This window comes from Apus apus, chromosome 2 (genome assembly GCF_020740795.1).
Source record: "Apus apus isolate bApuApu2 chromosome 2, bApuApu2.pri.cur, whole genome shotgun sequence".
Classification (NCBI taxonomy): Eukaryota; Metazoa; Chordata; class Aves; order Apodiformes; family Apodidae; genus Apus; species Apus apus.
The window spans coordinates 41,120,196-41,134,344 of NC_067283.1; the positions used below are offsets into that span (position 1 = coordinate 41,120,196).

The window sequence follows — 14,149 nt, forward strand, 5'->3', positions numbered from 1 at the left end:
GATATTTACAGTAGTAAATTACATGGAATTCATTTGTAAAAGTGGTGGACTTGGGATTTACTCTTAGATATTTTTTTCCCATTGACATTTTGAAATAGACATCTGTTCCTCACCAGTAAGTGAGCTTAGACTACTATGCTCTTCTGCATGTGTAAAATCCATGGGAAGTTTTTGTTGATTGATAATCCACATAATCAGAAAAATTCCTGGCTAGGATTCAATGCCTTCATGCAAATAAGCATAAAAGCCTTAGAGAACAGCGGTTTCTCAGAATACTTTTCATGGACTGTGAGCATAACTTGCATGAACCTGAGCAGCTAAGCCTTTAATTTCAACAGAATCTCAGTGAAAAAGCATTGTGGTAAGCCCTTGCTTTGCTCTGTGGTAAAGTCCCTGATTTTAGAAAATGAAAGTACCACTGATGTTCTCCTGTGCATATCCAAAACCCTGAGCAGATGCACAGAAACAGAGCATTGCCAAATCTTACCAAGGAAGAACTTGCTGCTGTTTTAAGTCTCACTTTGGGTGATTGCTTTTAATTTTATCACCTATCTAGCAGTGAAATGTTCCCTAGCAAATGGTGTGTTGAGGATAGAGCAATATTAAAAATTCTTGGTAGATTTCAGATATCTTGCCAATATTAGATTGGTATTCAACCATTTCACTGTCTTATGAGGGATACATACAGCAGTAGCATCTTCAAGTTATTTTGTCACTGAAGCCAAAATTAGGAACAGTAGCTTATTTTCAAATAAGCATTTAATATTATGAGACATCAGGAGAACTGCAGAAACCGTTAGCAGTGCCATTTTATGAAAAAAAAAAATAAATTCCTTTGGATATTCTAACTGATGAGACCAGTGTAGTTGTTGCAGAGAAGGGAATGAGTGAAAGGAACCCTGTAACAGAAAGCACAATGTAGGTAGTGTTACATAAAGCTGAGTGTGCCTCTTGGCTTTTGCTACAGCAGCTGTTACTCAAAACCATACGGGAATTTCTGAAGACAAATTTTGTTCTGAACTTTCTCATCTGACTTAACAGAAACAAATACATAGTAATGAGTACCTATACCTGAGAGACATCCAGAACTCAGTCCTGTGATTTATGAACATTAAAATACTCAACAGTTGTCCTATACTGTTAGATTCATGTAAATTAAAATATATAAATCCATTGTTGCCAGTTGTAATGGGGCCTGGTAATTGATTTAAGGAAATTAAATTAATACTTTTTAGGTTTTCTTTATCTGATATTGTAACATTCAAGCTAACACTGATTATCATTTCTCAATGTAGACTAGAAGCAATGCCTATTTTTCAGTTTTTAAAATGTACTGAATGTGTCATTATATGTTTTCCTTCTAGCAGTGTTCTCAACAAGATATTACACTATCTCTAGTTCCATCTCCTGGTCTTACTTTGGTTAGTTGATTAATTTAAAGTCTTAATTCTATCTTTGGAGTTAAACTTGTCCCTCAAAATATGGTAAGACTTTTCATTGAAGGAACTACTTAAAGTTTTTTATTCTGAAAACAAAAGGACGGCAATAAAAGAAAGTGTGCTTGTGTACTTGACTCCAGTGTTTCACAGAGCAAATGAGAAGTGAGACAAGTGAGCAGTGTTCAAATATACATATTCTGCTGTCTGGGGATAGCTAGATGGATCTGTATGGACTTACATAGTTAGTATAAATTACAGCTGATCTGACCTGCAGTCACTTCTATGCCTGTCTGTGCTTTGTGGTACTGATAAGGAGCTGCTCAACTGTTGGGAGCCCTTGACCTTTCACTTGTCTAAAGTGGTAAGTGTGAAATTTGCGACCAGCTATACTTTGGTACAATTTCAGAGCACATCAAGATCATGGCAGGAGATGGATGAATTGAACTGGATAGCGTAAGAGACAACATTGCAGCCTGAAAGTCTCATGTAAGATCCCCAGAAAGAGGTTAATATTGTTTATTTTTTTAAATACAGCTTTGCTACTGTTCAATACTTGCTTCTACAATAAAATTTTAATAATAAAGAGGATTCCAGTTCCAAATGTTGCTCCTTTACTCTAAAAGAAGAACTTAACAAAAAGATGTACACCTAACAAAAATAACGAGCCATCTTATCCTCTCTACTTCCTTTGTGGTCAGGAAGTTAAAATGGGTATTGACTTGTGAATGAGAGCTTGGCTTTATGTATTTACAAAGTTGTTAATGTCTCCGTTTGCATTAAGAAAACAAGTAGATCATAATCTCAAACTAAGGCAATAACAAGAAAGACACAAATCTCCTTATTAATTTTCTAGTACACTTACTATTTTCCACTCCTAGCTGCAGATGGATAGGCCACAGGTCAATAATTGTGTCACAGTCTTTTCTGAAAAAGAATAAATACACTACTCAACAGCATTCCAAGTGTATTTTACACTAATCAACAGCTATGTATGAAAACATGGCAATATAGTTATAGATGAAAATATATCACTTCTGTATTCAGCAGCCAGAAGAGAGTTAGGTGATTATAATTTCAAATTATTAATACATAAGCCATTAAAACATCTGGCAGGGCTGCATCTGTTTATCAGTATTTGAGTAAGCAGAACTGCTTTCTCATTTCTTTTATGATCTACAGGTGATTCCCCTGCCCTTAATCTACTTCAGTCCTTTGTAGCAGCTATTTATGTCCTGCTCAGGTTAATTTTAAATCAGAAACATCAATGCTTTTACTGTATCCTGAAACTTCTCCATTCACTGTGCATCATGCCTGTCCTTAACAGATTCCAGACCTCCACAATGCATCACACCACATTTGCTCATTACAGGCCTCCAGTGTTGCTCTCCAGCTATCTTCAACACCTGATGGTCTTCAATAGCCAGTGTTGTCTGATAAATCCCCAGCTTTTTAAGTAATAGCAACACCAAAGGAGAAAGGTCAAGTGCTCCTCTATTCTGATGGAGTAATGCTCAGGGTAGATGCACCAAGATAACAGGAGAGAGGCCCAAGTAGCAAATGCAGTCTTGCTCAAGAGGAATATATTGCTGACCAGGGGCTTAGGGGAACCTGCCTCCTATATGCAGCTAAATTTCAGCTCATCTGAAACTGGGAGCTTCATAGTTAAGGCTGTATAAGTGCACTTGAACATTTCAGGGCACTAGATCTCCCTCATTTGGGGCCTCATAGAGTCATCAGTGTTTGAAGGTATCTCTGAAGATCATCTAGTCCAACCCCTATGCTAGAGCAGGATCACTTACAGTAGATCATCCAGGAACACCTCCAGATGGGTTTTGAATGTCTCCAGAAAAGGAGACCTGACTGTAACTCATGGCCCAGGAGCCCTATGTAGGTAGGCTCAGCTTGGTGCCTTCACTCATTGCTCGAGCTTGACTTCAGACCTGCCTTCTCAGCATGAACTTGACCGGCAATCTCAACACTTGGTTGGACCTGGCCATAATCTCTGTGTCTGCCATGCTGCATTGCTAGGAGCAGTGGGATAGGCCTTGACTGACAAGGCTCCTGCTTTGCTGGCTTGCAGTGCCCTGGCCACTGCTGGACCCTGACAGCTGGACTGCAATATCATTAAAGTTTTTAAACCATATAATCAAATAAATTAATAATTAATTAATGAGAAAATTTAATTTCTGCTTCAGTGTACCAGAGGCAGGATTTCTTAATACAATCTGAGAGGGGGAAAAAATAGCCATACTAATGTTAAAACAGCTTTGTTAAAGACTTCTATTTACATACTTCGGATTTGGAAAATGTCAGTGAGGTAACTTGGGAGTCCACAAGGTATTTTATGTTGTACTATTAAATAACTCTAATATGCATTAAGCCTTCAAAATTCATTACTCATATCCCTGCAAAATACAGAGTTGTTCATTCTAATTTGACAGTGTACACAAATTCTGCAATAAAATGTAGGTGGAATTATAACCAAGTCATATCCTTATTCAGCAGTATTTTGTTTCAAATATGATAATTAGCACACTACTGACTGGTCCTAAAAGTCCTGCTAGCATGATATCGGAGAGACACTTAGGGAAAATCAAAAAGCAGATTTTCAAATTAATGCATAATATCTTAACTAAAATCAGCCTCCGTGCACATAAATAAAGGTCAAGTATGACTCAAACATAAGAATCAATATTATGTTGCCACTGTAGTGCTGTAATGTTATGATTGAGGGTTTTTTTACATTTTTAAATGTCTATGTTTGATTCCAGTATGAATAATGGAGTATTGCAGTGGACTGTCAGTCAACAGAATATATGAAATTTACAGAGCAGACTGACCCCAATGGACAGCCAATGGCTTAGAATTGTGAACTTTCATGAGTATATTGGATTAATGCTTGGACCACCATACCTATTTATTCACTCTTCTGCATTATGTGAAAAGAACACTTGCATGCAAGCTCAATATATAAAGAAAATACTACTTCAACATTTCCTTCCAAATTGACTCAGTTTTTATATATCAGAAAGACTGATGAGTATGAAAAGCTTTATTTTGACAATGTGGAAAAAAATCAAGGTTAAATGCAACCCCAAATACGATCTAGTGTGGATTTTTATTACAATTGTAAAAATATGCTTTTAAAAGGAAAAAATCTGAATATTTAATACTGCAAATAAGTGGAATGTAGAATTATGCCTGGGGGTTCTTTTGCTATGTTGAGTGGATTTGATTTAATTTAATTTGGAAGAGCTGAAAAAAGATAGTATATAGTACACACGTTTCCAATCTACCAATGTTTTGTTATTATTGTAGAAAGGCAGAAAGGAAGCTACATAACTAATCTTAAAAACCCTCTAAAATAATTTAAATAGGAGCAGAGTTATACAATGTCTTCCTTGCAAACAGCATAGAAGAGAACACTGCTACACTGGCAGTAGAAGGGATCTCAGTCTTAAAGAAGCAGCTTTGTTGCGGGGGTTGGAACTAGATGATATTCTAGGTCCCTTCTAACCCAAAGCATTCTATGATTCTATATTTTGGTCAGAGTTTGTAATTTTTAGTTGTCTGGTGCTTAAACTTGGTCCTGATACTGTGTAGTTATCTTGAACTCAGTGGAGTATTTAAAAAAAGTTCATAGGCTATAGAAAGCTGGAAATATTTTAGCAAATACTTTCTTCAAGAATCAGCACCAATAAAAAGCACTTTACTCATACTTTGTAGATTATTGTTTATACAATCACATCTTCCACAAATCTAAAATGTTATGCTTGTACAAACAAAGGAGGAAGATAAAATAATTTGTTGGGAATATTGAAAAAGTGCAACTCTGAGAAGAGGTGTGCCACTTTGCATTCTGTCATGCACATTTGCAGACAATCTTAATAGCTGAACTGCATCACTTCTAGTTATTTGTTTCACTGAGGCTTATTCTACATAATTTATATGTTGTTAAATACATTCAATAAATAATGGCTGCTCAGCAACTTAAGCTGCACTTGCTTTACTCATGCAACAGAATTGGAAGAACTGGACATACCCAAAATAATATTGTGCAATATAACATCTACAGCATCTACTACTAGTATTTTGGAAATACACAAAGCTATGTATGTCATTTTAATAAAATATGAGGGAATCCATGTTAATAGTTATGTCTTATATTTGTTTCACCATTATAAGAAGATAAAAAAGGATATTGATTACTCTCCATTTTTATCCTAGCATTCTTAGCAAGGTAACAGTAGCATTTTTTCTTCAGCATGCCTTGAAAGTCAAATGTTCTGACACTTCAGAAGTTCTGAAGTGCCTATTATTACTAAGGCATTAATTAGTTAATTCCTTCAACACACATAACCAGCTATTTGTACAATCATAGATAAACACCTAAGCCTTGATTCATAAATAAAAGCATTATATGCATGCCAGTGAAATGCTGCACGTATCCTGCTATTGTGTAGTGTAACCCTTTGGGCATTTTCCTTTATATTCACAGTCAGATTTTGTTGTAGAAGTGAACTGCATATATGATTCAAATGGGCTCCAGGCAGATGCTCAGATTTTTCCTGAAAACATATAAAGGCTTCAGGGAAACATCTTCTCTTGATGCTCATAAAAGCATTACTTGCGTGTTTCCATATGGAATATCCTTAGAACCTTGTTCACAAATACAGAGAGAACTGAGAAGGAAAACTGAGTGGTTCTGTTACCCTAAGGATTTCTGAGATAATAAACATGAGGAGAAGGTTCTTGTGTACATACCAATGTGTTAGAAATAATGGCAGATATCTTATTATTCTTAAATGCTTGGCAGTGCTCTGCTCTCGGTCTTCACTGTGGTCTATTATAAAGCCAAATACTAATTTTAGACTTGATTGATGTTTCTGTAATTCAGAATAATCTGTAATTACAAGTTATAAATGCTTTGAGCTAAAAGCTTTGCTTTAGAAACAAACAAAATACTGCATATTTATTAATAAAGTAATAATAGTAGGCATAATGGATGATAGCACTTCATTTGAAACAGGTTGTGATTTCATAGCTGCTTTATGGGAGAAATTTTGCACATGGTGAAATTATACTAACAAGTTAATCTTATCATCACATCACAACCACTACTAAACAAAAGATGGTTGTGCTTATCTAAATTTTTGTTTAGATAATAGTGATGGTAAGCTAAGGGTGGGAGAAAGTCCTCTTTAAACCAGTACCCAAACTGATAAACGGAGCTGCATGCGAGTATCTTTCTCCATCTAGATCCCTGGTCAGTATAGCTGGAAGTGAAACTTCTTTAAAAAAAATTTGTATTGCTGAAGTTCAATTTTAATTTCTGCCCCCATCCTCCCCTCCCCCAACCTTTGCACATTCTATCTTCTTCATAATTTGGTTATACTCTGTCGTGTTTTTCTGACCGTCCTCTGGCTTGTTACTTGCAGGGTGATCTGCATCTAGAATGTTGTGATGGGATGTTATTTTGGTTTCCTTCTGTTCCCTTTTTCTGCCTTCACTGTTTTCTTCTCTTCAGAGGCAGAGAATCCATCCTGTTTTCATGTATTCATATCGAAGGTGCTCTACCTGTCAGTAAATTCTAGTTTAGAGGCCTAATTTAGGTCTTCATTGAGCTTGCCATCATGTTGCCCCCTACAAAGCAAAGCAATTTCAATGCCTGTAAATATATGCTAGTATCTGCATCCACCACATGATGCTCAGGACAACCCTTTTGGAATATCATTGCTTTTAAAAATTTCTTTGTCAGACTTCTTATGTGTCATTTATTTATGCCTTTTCCATGACTCCTAACTGTACTGCGACAGAAGTTCTGCCTTCTGATTTTCTCTCTTAACCTTTTCTTTAGATGTGTTACATATTCCAATCCTAAATGTTATTTACCCTTGTCTACCCATCTGCTTATTTGAGTTGCTTCTTCCTCTCTGCTGGATTCTGTACAGACTTCCCATCCCCCTGTCCACTCCTTTAAACTCTCCCCCATAGCTCTGTCTATCCTCTCAGTCGGTGCATTTGTGACCCTTCTGTTCAGATGGAACCCGTCCCACCTATATAGGCTCCATCTGTTCCAAAATGTCCCACAAACCTAAAAGGGGATGGAGGAAGTTCTCCTCTACAGAATTGACGTCACTAGGTGGAATTCTCCTGGGGTTCTGGCCCCGGAGCATCAGTAGCATTCACAAACAATAAAAAGGCTTCTTGTTGAAAGGAATTCCTGCGAACAATGTTACCATAATACCTACCTATTTGCATGTACTTCTCAGGACCTGATCCAAAGCCTAAGTCACTGGGGATTTTCCACTGATCTCAGTGGACTTTGGATCAAGTCTTCGTTTCCCAAGTACATGCATTAAAAGAACAGATTAAAAAATAGCAACTTCTGCCGAGACAAGGGTGTTTAATAACTTCAAAGCAATTCTCCCTACTTAAAAAAACATGGTAACTAAGAAATTAAAATATGACAGATGTACTTCTTTGGGTAACCATTATTAAAAATATTTCTGTGTATACTGGGACCTAGTGAAATTGAATATTGTAGATATTATGCAACTTCTTGTCAGTGAAGTGGTTTTTTTTTGGTCATTCTCCAAATGTTGCTCAATATCTGCAGTATGTAAAGTAAAAAACAATAACAAAAAACTCCTTGTGATCTGCTTCAAGGGACAAGAAAATCTGGATGGAGATAAAGCAAAAAACTGCCTAAAATGGAACCTGCTTTCAGCACTGGTAAAATCTCAAGCGATTTTTTCTTCATAGCCTAAGGAGAAAAGTTGTATTAGTCTATTGCATAAAGCAAATCTTTTGCTGTTCAAAACAAATAAGGACTGAAATCTGGAATTAACATTTATGCATCTCACTGAACAAATGTAAAAATGGGGAGGAAAGGCTGAAATTATTTCTTGGCAATTATTACTCTACTCAGTTGCTGAGATGCACTTTAAGATTGCTAAAAAAACAAGAACCAGAATTGCTCTATATTTTTGAACAAGGTTCCTTGCAATGATGGTCTCTCCCAGCTTTTTGCAAGGTACAGTAGCTGCAGCTTTGTTTATCTGGCCCCTACACAATATTGTCAGGATGCATTTCCATTTTCCAAGTGACTGCTGCCACTGTGCCACAATCTGTGCTCATTTCTCGAGCAGCTAAACCCTTTGACACTGTGGTTTTTAATTAAAATTACATTAAACTTAATCAGCCAGAAAGAGGCTGCTGTAGAAGGCAGGTTTGATTGCAACCTGCAAAGGGCGCTGGGGCTGCCAACTTGCTAAAGATGTGCCGGCAGATGCCAAGCTGCTTGTGTGAGCCCCATGGTCACAAAAATGCTATGAGAGGTCAGTTCTGTCTTCACTTTTTTCTAGCACTGTCACCAAACTATAATGCGTGACAACTCTTGATAAAGCTCAAGGAAGAGAAAGAAATACATTGCTAATACAGCCAATGCACTTCTATTAATTTCTCACATAATTGAGAATTACAGAGAAGACGTATTTGACAAAGACTATTTTTTGGTGAATCCCACAAATGATAGCCCTGTAGACCTACCTGCATGTTTAAGAATCAAAACAAGCACAAGGAGTTATGAGACTGGGCCTTGTGATATAAATAGTCCCTTATCCGCTTGAGATTTTCCCTGGAGTTTCTTTATTTTTTGTTTTTGTTTGGCTTTGAATGAAGTAATGAATGGATGAGATGACCTAAGAGTGTAACATTGACAGTGCTTATTTGCAGAGCTAAGACTGATTTAACTGCAAAAATTAATAGTTTTTATCTGAAGTGAAAGTAAAGGTTTAGCTAGAGTTTTGGAATAGCATTCATAGGCTTTAAAAATATTCTTCAATAGCATCACAAAGCAACTGCAGAATTTCTCAAGCTTTGTAGGATGTTGATATCTTCTAGACACTTTGCCACATGTGTTGGTCATTGAATGGGAATTATATATATGAGTATTATTATTTATATTAATACTTAAGAAACTTAAACCAACTCTGTCTATGATCACATCCTCCCTCCTCTCCCTGCCTTTATGTCCATTGTTTAGATTTGCATAAATTCACAATGAACTGGAAAGGTACCAGTGATGGGACTAAGATGTCTCTCTGAAACCTATTCCAATCTTTCTGAGTTCTGGATTTTAGACTCATAATCTAGAGGGACACGGTTGTTATAACAGTCATGTTTTATGCTGGAAACTGTCCAATCTTAAGAGATCTTATTGTTTTGAAATCTCTTTTGCATTCTGTACAGGAACAGGGGAAAAAAAACCAACAACCAAGAACCTTTTGGCTTATATTGTATGTTACGAAACCAACTATCAAGGCTTCGGAAAGCTATTGTGCAAGATTTTAGTGTTTAACACAGACATTTCCTCATGCGGGCTATTTCATCCTGCCTACAATTAATGATTCTGGAACCACTTTGTTTTTTGCTGTGAGAATTTGATTTATTTTTCATGTTCAAGGTAAAGGATAACTACTGCGATCTCATGACTATACAAGCTAACCAGAATATAATGCTTCACATAGTTTTCAGGTGTGTATGCCTGGAAATGGGTTTACTAAAACTGGGAAAATCAGGAACAAATTGGGCAAAGGTATGAGGGAAATGGAGAACAGCCGGATGGGAGAGGTAATGAAACCTATGAGTCTACTAGATTTATAAATAGTGAGGGGAGACATCTAAAAAGAGAAAGAGAGAACAGAAAGAAAGGTTTCTCAGTGAATGAAGTGGTAGGATAGCAAAGTTATCTTCTTACAACATATTCAGACATATTAATTACAGCAGATGGCAGCTACTGTGTAAAGATCTATTATAAAATCTATCAGAAAATAAATACATTAACACCCTCATAAATTAGGAATAACACTAATTAAGTCAATGGAATCAGACTGTTCTAGGAGAAACAGGAAGGTTTTTTTTCTTCAACTGTTCACCCAATGAGAAAACAAAAGAACAAAGCACTTCATGCTTGCTAATTATATTTGGTGCACAAAGAAATATAATATATCAGAAAAATTAAACTTGTCTTTTGTGACATAAAGCCATAAAATAGAAGTGATGGAAGTAAGAAAGTTTTTAGAAGTTTGGACTTGTTATTTATAGATACAGGGATTTGGGATCAAGTAAAGAATTACACAATGACAGCTTCATCATATTATGTCTTAAATGACTATGAATTCTTTTATTCACCCTTATTCTTGCTATCTCCACTGTGCTCTCCATTTTGTCCCCATTATCTTTATGTACACAGTTATTACTTTTTTGAATGTTTGGTTTCTGCCTTGGAAGTATTCCTGCAACTCCAGCTTTGCTACTCATTTCCTGTGGCTGAACTTTAGCGCTGAAATGAAGAGATAAAATGTGGAAAGCCTTACACAGCAAACTTCCCTCTTAATTGTTTGGGTAAAATAGGCATTCACAGTAAACATGAACCAAATAGTTTTAGGCTTTACTAGATGGTGTTTTTCACTGTATCATCTAGACCTTACAATGCATCAAGGATGTCCAGTGTAGAGCAAGATTCATGGGAGGAAACACCTATTCTGTATGTGGAGCTTGGCCAGTTACTTAAAAGGATTACACAGTGTGATCTCCACGGTTAGCAGGGAGTGGACCCAGTAGTCAAATATTTCCTTCTAGTACAATATTCTTACTAAGAAAGGCTAAAAAGGCAAAAAAAAATAAAATACTATTTCACATTTTACATCATCTTTTAAGCTACTTCCTACATAACGAAGTCTACAGTTAAGCTGAGGATAATACTCTTTATTCATCACCCACACATCTTTACTTGGAATAGTAAGATATGTTACTTATTAAAAAACCCCAAACAAACAAAATGGGTAGAACTGATGTCTCCTGGTTTGTCCTGAGCTTGTGTTTTATCAGTAATTAAACTTCTTCTGTGATATGTCTATGCAAATATCTTCCCCTGTGTGGATTCTCTGGGATCTAATCTTAGGTTTACTTACACTGCAATATTTGTCATGTGGATCAAGGTCTATCACATTGCTCAGATGCCTTGTTTCAGGCAACTTGATGAACTGCACAGTCTGAGACCTCTCTGTCAGCTGATTGAAGCTGGTTGATAGGTTCAGGGAAGGGATGCAAATATATATGTGTTGCTTGGGAAATTGCAGAAGTCTGGTTTCCTCAGAAAATGAGGCTAAGGGAGATATGGATAAAACCGATCTGAGTATGTACAGATTTTCCATTTATCCTATTTCGTGATGTGCACTTGTGAGTTTGTGTTAATGAATTTAAATGGAGTGATGGACAAAGAGCTCCACAGTTTGAGCAAAGTACAGTACATGCACACAAATTCTGCTGGCCCCTGGAATGGCCTTAGGAGAAACAAGGGAGTTCAGAATGATGTGTACTACATGATGGGATAAAGATGGAATACATGGTGAAGGGCAATTTGATATAGGAAATTTCTACCTCTTGTATAATTGGGAAATCTTAGAGGTGTGATTGAATGAAGGCAAGGGTGATGGATACAAAAATGATGGCTTCTTAAACTAATGTGTAGAGAACCCTGCCACGAATGGTTCATGTCTAGATCTAGTTAACCAATGATCAGGCAGTAAGAACAAATTAGAGTTGAGCCCCTGGGGGGTCAAGTGACCATAATCTGATTAAATTTATTATAATGCAGAAATGCAAACCAATTAAAACAAATATTAAAAGTATGACTTCTGACTAGTCTGCTCTGATGCCTCATGGAAGAAAGGGACTATGCACACTGGGGAAGGCAGAAAGCAGCTCTCCAGCAGCTCTGGAGTAGAGAGTATGCAAGACAAACCTAGGATTGGTTCTGTTTAAAGCTTAACATTTGAAAAGGAGAATAATTTTATTCCTTCTAGAAAATACCCACCCTACCAGTTGCACCAGTTACATTTAATGTGATTTCTTCCTAAGTGGAAAAAATACAATTTATAGACAGGTTTAATATGTATATTATTAGCATTGTAAAGACGAGATGCTTTTTTAAACAGGTTACAGTCAACATAGATATTAGTATTATTATATCAGTTATTTGTATCATTAGTATGTCTCCAAGCCAAACACTGCAAACAGTCTTATGGCAAGGAATCATGTATCTCATCAACCTGCACTTGTAAAGTGCAGGATCTTGTAAGGAAAAAAGACAGTGGAATACAAGCACAATTATTCCCTTGTAGGTGGGATACTGAGTTTTTATTTGGTACCTGCACTGCATTTTGTAGGGGATGGGCATGCATCCACACAACAGAGCAACTGACATACAGCTGGTGAGTACTCAAGTGGGGATTCCCAGCTGCTGTGCTCCTCAGCCATTTCCAGGCAGTCTAAAACTTCTTACAAGTGTGTATATGGAGGTAAAAGAAACCAAAAAGATCACCTAAGAAACTAGGCAGTATAGCTTCTCCAGGGTTTGGGTAAGCACTCAAAGTGCAAAATTGTCATCTTTCCACAAAGGAGAAAACTTCAGGTTCATGCTGCCTTTTAGTTTGAGTCCAAGCACCTGTAAGCCTGTAAGTGTAGGCAAATGGCTCATGATAGAGGGACCTCACATGCCAGACTGGCAACTAGTATTTGTAAGAAGCCTTAGATCAGGTTGCAGTCATACAGTACAGATGCTGGAAACAATTTTCAGTGTTCCTCTTTAAAAGACAATGCCACATCTCTTACTGTGCCAGTTCATGCTCAAAGGCAACATGCAAAGTCTCTGAAATCTCATGACTGCACCTCTCAGGGGAACTCTTGCCCTGTAGTTCTGCTTTCTGGCCTGGCCTGAAGAACCTAGTTCTGATAGTTCTGATGGGGAGTGTTGGTTTTGATTAAGTCTTTGGAATACATCTCACATCCAAGAATCAACAACATAGCTTATGAGTTACCTCTTTCTAAATTTATCAGACTCGATGCTAAAACATGAAAAAACTTGAAAGAAATTATGAAATGGCAAATATATATTTTAATTCATTAATGCAACAATGTGAGGTGCCTCAAGGCAACTGAGATGGTTTCTGGTGGCCAAATATACATTATTTGTAAGACACCCATCATAAACAACAGAATTATTCATGACATTGTAAAATATAAATAAATATCTCTATGTCAGTGAAGAAATTGTTAAATAACTACAGCTTCCACATGGCTGAGTCTGCCATTGATCTGTCTTCTGAGTGGTACCATATTACATGATCAACCCCAGTAACTTCAGTGAAATTAGACAAGAGGTAAAGTCCTGTATAATGTAAGTACAAAGAAGATTCTAGTCGTAAGTAAACTGGGAGGGCAGTAGTCATGTCCTAGAATGGGCAATTTTGATTTTACATATCTTCTAAGACAAAAAGAGTGAAATCTTGAATGTAGTTTTCTGCACACATTAATTGATTCAGACCTTTGCATCTTTTTACCACACTAAAAACACTGATTTAGAAGAAGACATACTGACAACAGAAAGATTATGCCTGGAAATTAAATGAAAGATGCCACAGAAAAAAAGAGAAAATACAACTCATAGGACTGGAAATTTTGTTACAAATCTAATTTATTATTCATAAGAGCTTTGATATTTTTGAGAGAAATTTAGTAATGTCCCTGATGAGAGAATAAGTATGGGAAAGAACTCAGCTGGAGATAACTCAGCACTTTCACTCTTCAGGAAAATACCTGGAGAAAACAGTAAACATTCAATAAAACAAATGGAGGGTAAAAAA

The 14,149-nt window shown here is 36.6% G+C and overlaps 1 protein-coding gene across 1 annotated transcript in view; it reads left to right on the top strand.

Annotated features, from left to right (window-relative positions):
• Window positions 1–14,149, top strand: part of CMC1 (C-X9-C motif containing 1) — a 957,521-nt gene that overhangs the window by 864,079 nt on the left and 79,293 nt on the right. The gene's annotated exons all lie outside the window — the stretch shown is intronic.